This window comes from Neolamprologus brichardi, chromosome 9, assembly GCF_056152115.1.
Source record: "Neolamprologus brichardi isolate AB-2024 chromosome 9, ASM5615211v1, whole genome shotgun sequence".
In the NCBI taxonomy this organism is placed as follows: Eukaryota; Metazoa; Chordata; class Actinopteri; order Cichliformes; family Cichlidae; genus Neolamprologus; species Neolamprologus brichardi.
This window is the reverse complement of record NC_142112.1, coordinates 9192299-9209437: the sequence shown is the minus strand read 5'-3', so window position 1 is coordinate 9209437 and position 17139 is coordinate 9192299. Positions and strand designations below refer to the sequence as shown.

At 39.2% G+C, this 17139-nt stretch overlaps 1 pseudogene; it reads left to right on the top strand.

Annotated features, from left to right (window-relative positions):
* The first annotated feature begins 1820 nt into the window (after window positions 1-1820).
* On the top strand, window positions 1821-3167 carry LOC148101179 (uncharacterized; annotated as a pseudogene).
* The last annotated feature ends 13972 nt before the right edge of the window (window positions 3168-17139 follow it).

The following is a 17139-nucleotide window of genomic DNA, read 5'->3' as shown; positions in this document are numbered from 1 at the left end:
TGATCTGCAGAATTTATTGGATGATATGACTAATGAAATAAGTAAAGTGAAGTTCTGGCTTGATAAAAACAAATTATCATTAAATTTGAATAAAACTAAAATGATGTTATTTGGAAATAGTACTTTAAATACAATGCTAAGATTAAACTAAATGGTGTTGATATTGAAAGAGTCAGGGAAAATAAATTTCTGGGGGTAATAATAGATGAAAGACTGGAGAGCTCACGTAAGATATATTCATTCCAAAGTATCACGAAGCATTACAATACTAAACAAGGCAAAGCAGGTATCACACGGGACATCACTTCATATTTTCTACTGTTCACTGGTTTCACCATGCTTAAGCTTTTGTGCAGAGGTCTGGGGCAACAACTATTAAACCACATTACTTTCACTTTTTACTCTTCAACAAAAAAAAGCAGTTCGAATCATCCACAATGCAGGTTACAGGGAACATGCAAACTCACTATTTTTGCAGTCTGAAATATTGAAATTTGCTGATCTAGTGAAATTCCAAACAGCGCAAATTATATTCAAAGCAAAAAATAAAGAACTGCGAGATTATATTCAGGGTAAGTTATAATTTAAGGGGTTTTTGTAACTCAAAACAGGGAAGGTACGTACAACAGGAAAAAGCTTTTGTGTTTCTGTGCATGGAGTGAAGCTGTGGAACAGTTTGAATATGAAATTGAAGCAATATCCAAACATGAAACAGTTCAAAAAGAGTTATAAAGATATGATCTTCTTGAGCTATAAAGAAAAGGGAAAATGTTGAAATTAATTGAATGTCACTATTTAGAAAACTTCATGATGTGATATTATAGTATATATTATATCAGAAATCAGTTCACTATTTTTATTACAGATTATATCAGTAAGGAAGCTGACTAAATATTGACTGATAACTTATGGCAAAGGGGTGGGATTAAATAAGTGTGTACTTCTTCCCTCTCCCTTTCGACATGTAACTGAATCAGAACAGAAGCAATATTGAAATGTATTAACTTTATTTTGTATAGTATTTTTTTCTCAGATTTTCTTTGCTAAATGTACCTGTATATTGTTTACATGATTGAAATAAATTAACAAACAGGCCCAAATACAGGAGAAGGACAGCTGAGAGTGGAAAAAAAATCACAAAAATAAATACTGCCAGATTTTCAACTTCGGTCTACAAGAAAATAAGAAGATCATGGGATTAGCCTCGATTGCACTTTGGACCTATTGACGGGATGTGCTCCGTCCCTTGATGCATGTACACTTTCAATTTCTGGTTGGGCTGCTTGGGTACAAAGTAAGTTTCATCATCAGATGATGAGCTTCATGTAAACATCTGCATGGAAACTGGATGCCTGGACTTCTCTGCTTACTTAGACCAAACCAAACCCTGAATTATGTTGGAAAATATGTGATGTTTTATGAAGGATCACATAAGAAACAACATTTTTTAGTTGTTTTTGTGAAAAAATAGTTTAGAAAGGACTTTTACATATTCATAAATATTCATGGCTGTGTGGTAAAGCTGACATAATCTCACTTGTAATGGTTCAGATTGGACACTGTGACTGGCCGGTTCTGTGCTCCAGGCCACATGTTTGATACCCCTGGACCCATGCAACGAAGTATAAAAAAACGTGTCCACACTTTGGCCTGTGAAGAGTGAAAGCAGATATACGGCGTGATATCGAGCCAAATGCATCAAAGTGTTCCTTGATGATGTGATAAAGAAGTGGCGTTCCTCCTCCAACCACAAACAGGAAGCTCTTGAAGCGAGCAGTGTCAGTGCTTGTACGACACTCACCACGAGACCTCTGAGCAGGATGGCTGCAGTCGCACAGCTCTGCTTCTCCCTGCTGTTCACTCTCATCAGCAACATTCATGCAGAAGAATTTATCGCCATAAGAAAAGAAGGAGAGTCTTTACAGTTCAAGCTCCCAGATCAAAACAGCTCCTGCATCACCTCCAGACGTGTTGGTGAAGATACTCTGGTCCTGTGGAACATCTCTGACCCCTGGAACAGAAACTTCACAGTACTTGAAGACCTGACAGGACGACTCTCATTTCCTGAGACATTTCATGGTTCTCCTTCATTTACTCTAAAGAGCCTGACCCACTCAGACTCTGGACTGTACCAAGAAGTGTGCTGGACTCAGGGCAGGATGACATATGAGAGAAACATCAGCCTGACTGTGTGTAAGACAGTAAGGAGGGAAGAATATATCACATGTCCTGATGCCACTGTAGACGTACAATGTAAAGGAGCAGGTGAGAATCTGACGGTGCGTTGGATCAGACACGACAGTAAGTGGCGACCAGGAATGCTGAGTTTTTTCGAAGACAGAATAACTTTTAAGGTGAATAAAGTCCAAGAAAGTTTCCTGGAGGTGAAAAACACATCACTTCTTCATGTCTTCAATGAATAACAAACTTTTTACATCTGCCTGTTGATGAACCAACAGCAGTGTGTGAGCACTTACTCTGTAAGTTTGACCAAAGAAATAAAGCTACATTATGCTTCAGAGGGAGACACAGCTGTGCTGGAGTGTCCCTTCATGGACCCCATTCATGACCAGCCCCCAGTTTGAATGAAGGAAACAATTTCCTACAATACTGATCAAGAAATTGGTCGAAACTTCTCGCTGGTACTTCCATCACTAATGTTAAATGATTCAGGTTACTACAGCTGTGTAGGTGAAAAAGTAAAACATGCGTACTGGCTTGAGGTGTGCCCTAAATTTGGTCCACCTGCAGTAAAGGTTTTCTCAGAGGGAGATGAAGTCACTATGAGATGCTCTGATGATTGGAAAAATAGTACTTTGGGCTTTATGTTCATTAAGTTGATCCAAACAGAAGGCAAAATTGTGTACGATGATAAGTTCTGCAGTGACAATAGAATCACTTGTTCCGATGACAGCCTGATAATCTCTAATGTCTCACTGGAAGATGCAGGAGAGTATGTGTGTACAGGTTATAAGTCAGAGTATGAGTGTGTGTCAGCAGAAAAATTTGTTCTGATCTACAGAGAGCCCTTTGGGGTTTACTCGACCTTCTACAGAGTCAGGTGGATACTGCTCAGCAGTCTGCAGGTGATGCTTTGTGTTGTTGTGGTCTGTGTGACACAGAAAACCAGGAGAGGAGAGCAGCTTTCAGCTCAGACACACACTTAATATGCTTATAATAATAATAATAATGATAATAATAATAATAATAATAATAATAATAATAATAATAATAATAATAATAATAATAATACATAGAAGTGAAGAAATCAAAACAAAAACAAACAAAAATATTATTGTAGATATGAATCTGTGACCTGACTGGACGGTTCAGTCTCTTATATGATTATATATTTTAAACATTTTGCCTTTTTCTATCTTTCGACTTAATTCTTGTTTATTTCTGCTCATATTTTATTTCAGTTATAGTGATTATGTGCTTTTTTGTTTTATGTGATTTGATGTTTATCCATATCTCATTCATGTATCTCTCAGAGTATCATTTTGAATATTCTTCTGTTTCTATCAGTGATCAGTTCGATCTATAATAAATGTTAGAAACCAGTTGTAAATGTTTTCGTTCTTCACTCTGATGTGAATCATTATCATCTCTCTTGGAAAATGTATTTTGTTATTGTGTTTAAGAGCAGATTCATTACAGCACCATGTTCATCTGCACTATATTGTTTTCATTGTTGTGAATAAACATGATTGTCTGATACAGCAAACACTTCATAATATGGACGTTACTGCTTTGATTGTGTTTTTATATTCTCCATTTTTGTTAGGAATCATTTCTGAAATAAAAATATCTAAATCTAATTTAACAGGCTGAACGTTGATGCTCTTCTGTCAATGACTCCATGATGATTTTACATTTTAATAAACACACAATCCTCATATTTCAGTGCAGGATGTAGAGCAGAGTATATCAGTCAACTGGATCAGAGCTCATCAGCATTTTGAACTTAATATGCAGCCAACACACTTTAACACGTGTCTGATGTAGAGTGAAACATATCATGGAAAAATGGAAGACGAGAGAAGCTGCACATGGTTATCATCATTTATTTATTCATTTATTTATTTGCCTGTCCCATTTGGATCTTTAGCCATCAGAATTGTTGTTTGAAGGCCAAGAAAGATGCCATGTTGGTCCATTTGATTGACCTTTATTATAATTGTGTATTTATTTTATTTTATTATCGGTTGTTACAGACGGGACAGACATGACTGGGGGATAGGACAGGGAGAAGGAAAGAAGGAAAGAAAGAGAGGGAGAGAAAGAAAAACAGAGGGCAGAAGAGATGATGAGAAAGGGGGGAAGGAACAAAAAGAAAAACAAACAAAACACCTGGATCACCTGTATGGAGAAAACAAACAAGAGAAATCAAACAAAGAGCAACATAATAAATACATGTTATCATCATTTATTATTATTTTTATTTTTCGTTTTTGGTGGTGGTAGAGTTAAAATTTTGTTTTTTTTAATATTTTATTTTGATTAATTAAAATGTTTTAATGAAAAACTATGAATTTTTTTAGCGTTATTTTTTAAAATCTTTTTAGTTGACGATAGTACGTTTACTGCACATAGCTTGGAGGACTGTGCTGAATCAACTCCGTTCACTGAGCAACACAAAGGCCTACCACACCCGGTGCACGGCATTGGTGCATGGGGGTCGTAGTGCAAGATGTAATAAAAGAATAGAGTCCAAATAGAAATGCACAATCACCAACTGCTGCACCTGTAAGAAAAAACAAACATACAACAGCTGGAACACAAAAATATGAAAATGCACAGATACATAAATCAACAATCTTCTCCTGCAGCAGTCAAACAGTCTCGTTATCACACCTGCATGAAGCACTGTGTAAATGACGGCATCTACCACGTGCACGCGCTATTTCTCCTGCATTGATTGTTTGTGTGTGATAACAGTCTGAAGCACAAAGCTGTACGTGAGCTCCACTGCAGTGGCTCGTGCACCGCTGCGTTCACGGTGGGACATATGTATGTAAAATGTTTACTGAAGTTAGTGAAACAGTGTTTGTAAGGACTATAAGGTCCATAATTACTGAGGCAGTTAGACACACACACACACATACACACACACACACACACACACACACGCACGCGCGCACACACACACACACACACGCACACACACACACACACTCCATTTTTATCTGTATCTAACATTTCCGAGCAGCATGTCTTCATTATCTGTGTGTCTGCAAACACTCAGGTTTCAGTGGTTTCAGATCCATTTCTCTCTCACGTTGGTACAAATTAGTAAACACTTTTTATATTTCACTGTTTTTACACAAGTAAGCAGCACGTCTTTATCAAGATCAAAAAGCTGCTCGCAAACAAGAGTTTCAGTCAAAGGTAATGTAGTAATAATTAAACATTTTAGTATTATTATCCTGGCTGCTCGAGGCTCCGTTTTCTCTGACAGTTTCAATCAAAATTAGAAATGCTGCTCTGAGACTGAGAGAACTAATAGTGCTGCCTGTTGTGCAGTTCGTTTCCAAAACACGTTATTCATGGTTGCATACAATTTTAGACTGATGTGGGCCAAAGCCTAGCATAGCCTGTAACGTTATTATGACCGGCACATTTTATGAGTGAACTTGGCTTTAAGTGACTTCCAGGTTTCTTTGAAAAACACTTTCTTATATCCAGGTTCTTCCTTTTTGCTGCCGTCCTCCTCTCCTACTTGCAGGTCCTCACAGTGCAGGCTTGCTGCTGCTAAAACTAAACAGAGCTCCCTGAAAGGCACAGCCAATCACATTGGCCATATTTGTCACATGAGGTAGAGAACGTAATTTAAATCTTTCTTCACCGCTGGTTGAACGAGACTTTGACAGATTGTTTTTTTCTTTCTATCGCGTTTGTTTTTCTTTACTTGAAGAAATCAAATTATTGGTGGGGCCATGTCCCCTCTGTCCATGCCAAATCTACGCCCTTGGACTAGTACATGGTTCTGTTGTTGTAATGATGGTCATGTCATCCATGTAGGCCCTAATGGGAGGAAGACGAAGGCAGTTAGGCAGTTTTGCAATCTTGGCTCAGTACACACACACACACACACACACACACACACACACACACACTCCATTTTTATCTGTATCTAGCATTTCCGAGCAGCATGTCTTCATTATCTGTGTGTCTGCAAACACTCTGGTTTCAGTGGTTTCAGATCCATTTCTCTCTCACGTTGGTACAAATTAGTAAACACTTTTTATATTTCACTGTTTTTACACAAGTAAGCAGCACGTCTTCATCAAGATCAATAAGCTGCTCGCAAACAAGAGTTTTAGTCAAAGGTAATGTAGTAATAATTAAACATTTTAGTATTATTTGTTGACTCCATGTGTTACATTTTGCCAACTTGTCTATTGGCGATAAAAAGTTAAAGTTAGACTGAAAGCGGGTTCAAGTGTCCAGTGTTCTTCATGTCATGATGTTGCAGTGCACTCACACAGAGGCTGTGGATGCTCCAACAGCACAACTGTGGTTTGTCACTGATATGTGAGACTTGAGTTTGTGCAGCTGAAAGCAGATGAAGAGGTAATTAAAAATATAAATAAAAATAAAACAAATGTATATTTATATATCTATATATATATATGTGTGTGTGTATATATATAAATTAGTTTGTGTGCTGCAGCAGGCCCTGTACTGATGAGGTCCGCATGGTTCCCTCATTTAGATCCAGGCAGACTTTGAGGTCATAAGTCATGATGTGAGCTGTTAACTTTTGGATTAGCTTGTGTGTTATTGCACTGAACATCTCAAGAACTTCAATGTTCTTTTATTTATTTTCAGTGTTGGGGAGTAACAGAATACATGTACCGAAGTTACGTATTAAAATAGAAAATATGAGTAACTGTATTCCGTTACAGTTACCATTTAAAATGGTGGTATTCAGAATACAGTTACTTTTTTGAAATAAAGGGATTACACGGCCGTCTTTTCCTGTTTCATATGTTCGGCTATGCCCTCTCTGTTTTTGGTAATTCCATGCCGACAGAACCCCCCAAAAAAACACGCATTAAGAGGCTCTAATGGCGGTGTCTCAATCTCGCGGCCCATGTCACCCTACTTGCAGCCCACATAATGACGTGGAGAAATTTTTTTTCAATTATTGTTCAAAAATTATTTAATATAAAAGCAACAGGCAGACTGTTCCAGGCATAGCCCTAAAGAATGTAGCCTCATGGGCAGTGTAGCCCAGCTGTAAGTAAGCTATTAAGACTCGACTGTACACCGTGTTCGTGTTTTCCTCTGAAACAATAAGTTCTGTTGGAGCAGCCTTTCAACGCCTCTCTCTGTCTCTGCTAGCAAAGTTGACCCAGACAACAAAGTAAAGCTAGTTTTCAGCTACGAGCCCGACACGAACCCGACGTATTAGCCAGAGGTCCCTTTACTACGGTTCAGAGCCGCGGACCTGTTTTATATACGCGCGGAATAGTTTCTATATGAGATCGCTGCTAAAAGTGCAGCCTTACCTAATGTCCACCTACTGTTACTCATTTATATTAGGATTTAAAAATCTAGTTGGTGTTGGTATGGAGAGTAGCCTACAGTAATAGTAACAAATCACATCAATAGTACATTCATGTAGTTGTAAAAAGCATGATAATATATTAAGTAATCCAAAGTATTCAGAATATGTTACTCTCATTGAATAACGTAACGGATTACGTTACAGAATACATTTTGGGGCATGTAATCTGTAATCCAAGGGCGTAGATTTGGTTTTGGGGATGGATGATTCCACCACCGAACCCTGCCCCGTTTCTTTTTCCCCCTTTTTGTCTTTGCTAAAGACAAAAAAAAAGATTAACAAAAGGGAGAAATATACTTGCCTACATGAACCACCAAGTCATCATCCAGTTTCACCTGTGATCTTGTGTCACCATTACTGTCTGAGCTTAGTGTTGGTTCTTCTGTCACCTGATAAATAGGACATACATGACAATAAGAATAAAATGTGTAGCTGCTTCAGTGTTTCTGTCAGTTTGTGCAGATCTTGACTCATCAGTAATGTTTGTAGGCTGAGTGCATTTTTAAAACAATTTGTGCAAACTGCACTACAAGGTGGAATATTTGCAAAATCATGACTACCTCATGATATTTTGCCTCAAAAATTAACCCTATGAATATGTCAGTACCATTAGGATGAAATTATTGTGTCACCAACATGTTAACGTTAGACATATAATTTTAACAGCTTCTATAAACTAATATCCTGGCTGCTCGAGGCTCCGTTTTCTCTGACAGTTTCAATCAAAATTAGAAATGCTACTCTGAGACTGTTAGAACTAATAGTGCTGCCTGTTGTGCAGCACTATCGCGTTCGGTGTGAACGCACCATAACACACCTTTTTGAGAAAAACTGTCTGAAAAATCCTCAGTACTATAAGTTCAGGTCCTGGACATTTAATGAGAAAAGGGATTTCACTCAAACACTTGATTGTTTTTAGGAAACAGCAATTAATACTCAAAGCCTGCGAGTGCTCCACCTCTGCCTGCCTGAAACATGCATTCATTCAAAGTTTGGAGACAGATGAAATAGAACAGATAATCACAATGGCTTAAGTTACACTTACAGCATGATTTCAAGGTTAGAAACACCCAGAATAACAGAGTTTCTGTTGCTGTTTGAAGTCTTCTATTAAAAACACGTTTCACACTTTAGCCTGTCACTAATCTCTCATGCGATAAAAAACACAGATGCCTGTGCTGTCACTCACTATGGAAAGCTGGCACGAGCTTTCTCATTATTAGCATAGGTCATCACTAGGTGTCATATTGTACCCATGTTTTTATCCCAATTACTGCAATGAAGAGAATTTAATTATTTAATGTTTTGAAATAAAATGTGCTTGAGCTCAGAATCTTTTAATTGTCACAGCTCTGGTTCCTTTTGACTCAGTGTTTTTGACTTCTTGTGTTTGTTATGGAAATGTTAACAATAACCTGCAACACACCCAGTGAGCTTGATTTGAAGTGGGTTTAATAAACACAATGTGGAGAGAGCATCCCAGTGAAACACCAGGACCATCTCTGAATTGTGGCCACCACCCTTACATCTTATATACAGACACACAGACAAAGAACATTCCTCAAACTCTTACATGTTGGCTCCTCTCATAGGGGGGGGGGGGGGCTATACCTCCTCCCTCACAGAGAGAATTATGACCTTGTTTTCTGCTTAGCCATCACCTAAGGATTTACATCCCTGATAAGCAGAAGGAGCCTCACTATCTGTTTAACGTCTCCCATTACAACGGCCTCACTGTGTTAACTTTCCACATGCATGTAAACTGGTGACAGGAGAGCTCTTACTATAGTAAAGTGAGAAAGTGATATTACTATAACTAATGTGATATGATTAAATATGTGATTAATACATGAGAAAAGAAATCTGCCACCACATTCCACCCTTTGTGATGCCACAATTAAGAATCACATAAAAACATGGGGATTTCTTTTCTAACTACTGAACATAACATCAGCACAATTGCGTACTCAAAGAAATTCCATAATGTGCATCCTCCCTATAATCAGAAGGAAAAAAACAAATTCACACTTCATGGTCATCTTCGCTCCATCTGAGCCTCCACCCTTTCTTCAAAGGATGGCAGTTATACCACAAAAGAAAACACAATATGAGATCATATACAAAATGAAACAGCCGTCGTTGTTCATCTGCAAAAGAAAACTTTAACCTTAGTTACATCAAGCTGCTCTTTCATAAGAACCTGTTGTTTAGATAAGGAAGTCTTTCAGTGTGTGATATATTTTCCACTTTATCATTAAATTCATCAACCCATGTTTCCAAAATTATTAACTGTTTCTGAAAAAAACCCTCATTCCCAGTGTTATTAGGGATTGAGGCACACATGCCTCACCAAACATCACACACACGCCTTTGTGCCATTTGCTTTGCCCTGTCCAGATGTTTGCCATAAAGGACAGTGACTATATCTGTACCTAAGTGAATACCACAAACCTAAACTAACTTCAAAGTTAGTGCTTCCCAAAGTCTGGGGTAAAACCCAGAAGTAGCCATGAATTTCCACACAGCCAACATATATCAAACACTTCTGAGCTAAATTTACAACAGAATTATAGATCTTTCCTCTCTGTCTATGCAGTGTGCTGTACTCTTTACTATTGTAGGGCCATCAGCCTGTTTAAAAGGTGTAAACCCTCTCAAGGGCATTTACAATTATCTTTACTGTGCCCACATCAGTGATTGGGGAAACCAAACCAACCACATTTAACTCTGGAAGAACAACCTCATTCTTTAGGTGCTTCCAGCATGTTTGAGGCCGATCAAAATCCCTCAATAAAATGTGATGAACCCAAAATCCTCCCTTCACGGTGTCAAACAATGTGTCAAAGTTGAGTACACATGTCAAAAGAACTCACAACTGTTGTTACTATGTTTACTCAGACAATGAGGGCCTAATGAACTGATCAGGAACTGACATGCTAGATAATCAGTCTACCTACCCTGCAAAATGCGCACAAGTTGCTATAAACTTGCATGCTATAATTACTCCAATCACTTTTACTCAGGCTCAGGACTCTAACAGAGTTTGTGATGTTCGGAGAATCATGTAAATACATATCATTTATAAAATGATTATCAACGTCACACCAACGACCTCCTTAACTTAAAAACATACTAAGCTTTCCAGGGAAAGTGATTGGCTGTTTAAGCAGGTGTTATCTGCATTCATTCGCTGATCCCTCTTGGGTGGCACAGAGTCTGCTCTGCAGTCGTTGAGTTGGAGCTTGGCCTTGTTGGAGGAGGGCGCTCTTTTCACCCCTCACCCTCTTGTTTCAACGCAGTTTTATGGTTATTGCTGTGGTTCTGGAATCTTCTCATGATGACTAGTAGGGCCCCAAACTGCACGACCTTTGACCTCAACCACTGCCTGAGCTGTCAGCTATGCTATGAATGGTCCCTGATTCTCGCTGGGTCTCTGAAGACTTCTGATCAGTACCCAGACTCAGGCAGGAGATTCCACCCTTGGGATGATTTCTTCCAGCAATACTCTGGCTCCTGCACCTGTATCGCTTTACTAGGAGGAAAAACTTCTAACCATTTGGAAAACATGTCAACCATAATAATCATAATAATAATGGATTGCATTCATAAAGCGCTTTTCGAGACCCCCAAAGCGCTTTACAATTCCACTATTCATTCACTCTCACATTCACACACTGGTGGAGGCAGCTACAGTTGTAGCCACAGCTGCCCTGGGACAGACTGACAGAAGTGAGGCTTCAAACCACATTTTCCTTTCAGTTCAGTGAAGTTTACTTATAGAACATCAAAACCTTATCTGAACATGGACTTAACCCTCCTGTAGAGGTTTTAATACCTGTACATGAACTGTTAATCCCACAAATCACAGTAAAAAAGCCATGGACAAAAACACTGTTTCATGTTAAACCTAGAATCCCTCCTTTTGACACATGGTCTCTCCCATGAGTCAACTCATCAGAACTAGGAGAATAACAAAAAGGAAAAGGTTAGTCACACAAATTCTTAGACAACATCAGGGCTTCTCCTCCGGAGTAATGTCGCTCCAGCCCTGTAAACCCTGTGTTAAAGACTAAAATCAGCATTAATGTCATGTTAAGTGGGTCTAACTCTTGGCTCTGCCTGGATCCTGCATCCACACCACAATTACCTAGAAACCAAAATCGGTGAGTAAATACAAACGTCACACTTAGAAACAACTGTAGGGTCATAGGAGCAATAAGGCATCCCACACCACAGACACAAGTGTGCCATGTGCAGTTTATGTCCCCAGATAATTAAAAACACTACTGTTGCCATAATTTACCCAAATCATGAATCACCCCATGTGTTTAATCAAAACTACCGTAACCAGTGACTTTTCTTAAGTAATGTCACTCACGTGCTTTCACACTATGAGCTCAACAGTGATATGATAATGAGCCCAACAGTCAGATGTTCTGTAATCACTACACAACCTGTTTCGTTTCACTTATGTCTGTCTGTGTCTGTGCCGAACCCTCCACAAGCACTCTTAGAGAGAAACAAACATTAGTAAAACATATGAAGCATCCTGGAGGTTTTTCCTGGATCAACAGATTCCAGAGGTGCTGCAAAAAGATCATAAAGTTAACACTCTGCTGTAAAAGAGGTAATACTGGTTTCAAACACAGTATGTTTGACACTGTATTCACATTTTCTCCAACATTTTCTCAACAACATAGTGTAATTGCATAACAAACATATAACCTGCAATCACAGTTAGATTAGATTAGATAAAACTTTATTCATCCCTCGGGTGGGTTCCTCTGGGAAATTTTGTTTGTTTCAGTTGCCTTCACACATAAACCCAGTAATCCTGTGAGAAAAAAAATTAACCAGAATCAGATCACATGATGAACTCTCTGCTGTAGAAAAGAGAATGTAAATGTTAGCGCCACGCAGGTGTATACACACTTCCTCACAGTGACCTCTGCATTTGGCAATACTAGGTCATAATAACACTCCGCTGGTAAATTCACAGACACAGAAAGTGGCATTTAAAAGGTTAAATCAGCACATAACCTAGGATGTTGCTGTCATCTTTCCACTCCTTTAAAAACAGAGAAACTCACATAGATACATCCACCCTGTCATCATGTGGAGGTGCAACCTCACTACTTTTAGCATTCACCCACCTCAAATAAATCTATGGTCAGAGCTTTGTGACTTCCTGCACACATCGGGCCCAATTCATGCATTCAACGGACCCGTCTGTGTTTTGATTAAAATTTTGTTTCCTAATGAAGTCAGCAGTGGGTGGGTGAAAGCCGTTCATCAGAGCATAGCTGAACTGCAGCTGATGTGGGCTGGCCTTCTCTGCACGCTCTTCAACGCCGCTATGTTTTCTGCCAACTTCCAACATTTGACATTTTCCAACAATACAGTGTGTTAGCATAACCAACAAACAGCCAGTAAAAACAGTTTCTTTCACACGAAATCAGTAAAACAAAAAAAAGTAACAGCTTAAGGGTTAAGTTTGCAAGGCCCGCCCACACTCATGTAAACCTACAGTCTCTCCTCCTCTGCTCTCTGTCATCCTTCTGCTTCTACAAAAAACAAGCAAACAAAACCACATACATCCACCCTTTTTCACGGTTTGGGTGGATTAGGCATTAGAAGTGACTAATCCTAAAATAGTTACTGTCTTCTCAATTTCAAGTCAGTCACATTTAGTCCACATCATCAGTCCAGCCACAGTCCTCTGCATTTGCATTTATACCAATCACATGCATTCATCTAGTCACATGCATTCATAACGATCATTGCTGATAGTGGAAAACCGCGCACAAATTTAAATATCCACTGACAGCAATATTTCGTCATTCCAAAAACAAAAACAATTCTTATTGCTTTGAAATGGATTGAATCACTACAATCCTTTTAAACACAGGATTTACCATCTAATATGGTCAGCGTCCTAGGTAGGTGAATTTTCTCAGAATCCAATTGTAATCTAGAGAAGCTCACCTTATATTTGCTCTCAATTAAAGTATTTTATAGCGCTTTTGCCCCCCAACTTGCAGGCCTGCTTTTAAATCATCAACACACAAAATATCATCCCCAGAGGGATGATACCTGGCAGGTTTTTTTCCTAAGTGCACTGTTACAAAAAAAACATATTAGGCCTGGTTCCAGACATGTCTAAGTGTAAAAAAAAAAAAAAGTCTTTCTCTTAGAAAAAGAAAAACAACCTAAACCTAACTGGCAGAGTCAGCCTGGTACTAAAACAAAACCCCCAAAATGTACCGGAAAAATCACAGGAAAAGTTTTGCCTTCAGGTGAAATAACAGGCTGTAGGGGTTAGAACCTGCCATGCAGTGCTGCAGTCACTGCTTCTGGCTTTAATTAACAACTGATGCTTACATGGTCTGAAATCAGACTTAAGAGTCACTACCTTTGTTCATGTTCCCCACGTCATATTTACTGGTTGCCCACAAGTGCTCCCGAATATCACACAATTGTGGAAAGTCTGGGGCCAACCAACATAGTTCCACCTGCTAAACACAAACTTTTTTTATCAGCAGCTGCACAGTTCAAACAACACAAATGTTCACCATTAAAAGCTTCCTAAACACTTCATATCAATGTTTTATCACTGGAATGTGGATTTCTTCCCCCTTTTTTTCTTCCCCAAACATAAAACATGTAACATGCTGTCAGGTATTTCACAAAACAGGTTTGTTCTCATGTAATCAGATCTGGGTGCAAGCTTCACCCATACATCAGAAACAGGAAACTAATTTCAACCCTCTGCTACATCTTATTCACTTGTTTTATAATCCAGTCATCCTTCCCTGATCTAGTAACAATAAACTAATTTGCATATCAGCTATTAGCCCACCAAGCTGACAGGACAACAGAAATGCATGTTCAAAATATTATCACAAAAGAGAATTTCCTTCATACAGTAAATTACTTGTGCTGCACCAATCAAGCAGAAAGTATTTGACAATTTACTATATTAACAACTAAATTTATTGTCTGATCACTGGTTGGTCAAACCAGAATCTTTTTTTCCCCCACAAACGTTAAACTGTTGTCCTGCAACCCAGAGAGTTAACTGTCAGCAGTGGATACACTCAGCCTTTGATAACATGTGTCTGTGAAATTTGCACTATTGGTGGGGCCATGTCCCCTCTGTCCATGCCAAATCTACGCCCTTGGCCTAGTACATGGTTCTGTTGTTGTAATGATGGTCATGTCATCCATGTAGGCCCTAATGGGAGGAAGACGAAGGCAGTTAGGCAGTTTTGCAATCTTGGCTCAATACACACACACACACATACACACACACGCACACACACACAGATACACACACACAGATACACACACACACACAGACACACACACACTCACAGATACACACACACACACACAGACACACACACACACACACACAGACACACACACACACACACAGACACACACAGACACACACTCAGACACACACACACAGATACACACACACAGACACACACACACACACAGACACACACACACAGATACACACACACAGCGTGAGTGTCACACGTGTGTAACAGTAATGACCACACTAACCTTGCATGTTATGTCACAAACACAAAGCCAGCTGGCTGGTGTCATGTTCCCTGTTTCTTCTCTGAAGCACCTGAAGGTAGAAAACCTGAAATTAGAGTGAAATTCCAAAATAGACGTTAAGTCTCTGAACGTTAATGCCACTAACAGTGTTCATGAAAGATAAGACAGATATTTTACACCGTTTACACTTTTACACCACATGTAGTTGCACAGCAGCTTAATTAACCGACTCACCTGTATACTCTTCACATGACAGACTCTGTTATCATGTAACCATACAGCTGTGTGTACTGCAGACCTTTTAAATCACACCAAGCCTGACTCTGACATGAAGCATACACATGTGTAATAGAAGTAGAGGCTCGCTGCCTTTTCCTTTGTGCTGACCTCTTTTTCTAATGGCTATAAACACGTGTCTTATGTCACCTTTTCCTGTTTTGTTTTAATATGTTGAAAAAGTTCACTTGTGTGAAGCGATCCTGAGCCCCAGTGTCAGTGTTTTTCTTTGTCGGATCAGTCAGCTGCTGCGTTGCTGAAAAAGGGGAGACTGTGACTGCTGAGTGCCACAGGCCACGCCCCTGCCACACTGTGAAATGTACTTTTTCCCCAGTGGGCAGCGTGGGCACCCAAATTCCTGAACACAGTAACTTGACAACAAGGCACATAGAATTGTTAAAATGACAGCGCAGGTGCATCTACTAAACATACTGAACAGGTTTGAATCTCAAGTTTGACGTTTTCTTCCCTGAACTCAAACGATCACAGAAAGAAACGAACAGTCTCCTTTTCATGGTAGTTTTATTTTAATGAAGAGTATCAACCATAATCCTTACATAAATAAATTGATTTGCATGTCATTGAGTGAAATAGTTTGAACCTTTGTAACCAAGGCACTGAGGTCCTAAATGAATGTTGAGCATACCGGCGGTCAAACGGGTGAACGATGCTTGTGCTGTATAAAAAAGGCCATTTACCGTTTCATTTAAGGGTCTCTGCTGAAGAAGCCACGTTTTTAACTTTTCCAGTGAACAGTAAGGATTCAGAGGTTTTTAGTTCAGATGAAACCAAAGTCAAACTTTTTGGTATCAACTACACCCGCCATGTTTGAAGGAAAATACTGATGTCAACCCCAAAGAACATCAACCCCACAGACACGGAGGTGGAAACTTTATTCTTTGGGCTGTTTTTCTGCTAAAGCAACTTCACCAGGACATGAAACCATCACATCTTGGACAGGAGCCTCCTTCCATCAGCCTGGACACAGTTTGTGTTTGTGGGTGGATACTGTGACCAAGGCCACAATCAAGTGGTAACAGAAGAAGCACATTAATGTCTTCAGGCCTCAGTATTCATACAGAACATTTGTGGAGTGAACTGGAGCTTCTAGTTTCCAGGTGGCAGCCAAGAAACCTGAAAGATTAAGAGAGTTTCTTTAAAGAGGAGAGCGATCTGTGCAAACTTGGGGCCCAGCTACAGATGTCTAACTGCTGCTGTGTCCACAGGGTTTCTCCAGATATGCACTACGACATATTTTGCTCAAATACTTATTTCACGCAGTGACAAGCACGTCTATTTATAACTTTGATGTGATCTGTTTGATTAGTTTGGTGATATTCTGTCTCTCCATTTAATCGTACTGTAAACTGAAATGCTGCGTTGACTGCTGGAGCAATGATGTATTAATGTAGGCTAACACTTTCTATTCCAGCTCAGTAATAATATGCTAATAATTGTGTAATAAGGTAGAAACAAGGTAATGGAGGTGTGAGTTATTCCTACTCACAGAGTAACATTTAAATAACAGCCAAGCCTGTATGAACAGTGAATGTAGCTGCGTAACATTATGTTACGTATGGCCCAAAATGGCCTCTGTACAAGAAAGTAGTAGCTCTAATATTGACCAGTAACGAACCACCACACGCACACTGCAATGGGTTACACAAGATTTATTTGTTCTTTCTCCGGGTAAAACTACTGGCTGAAGACAG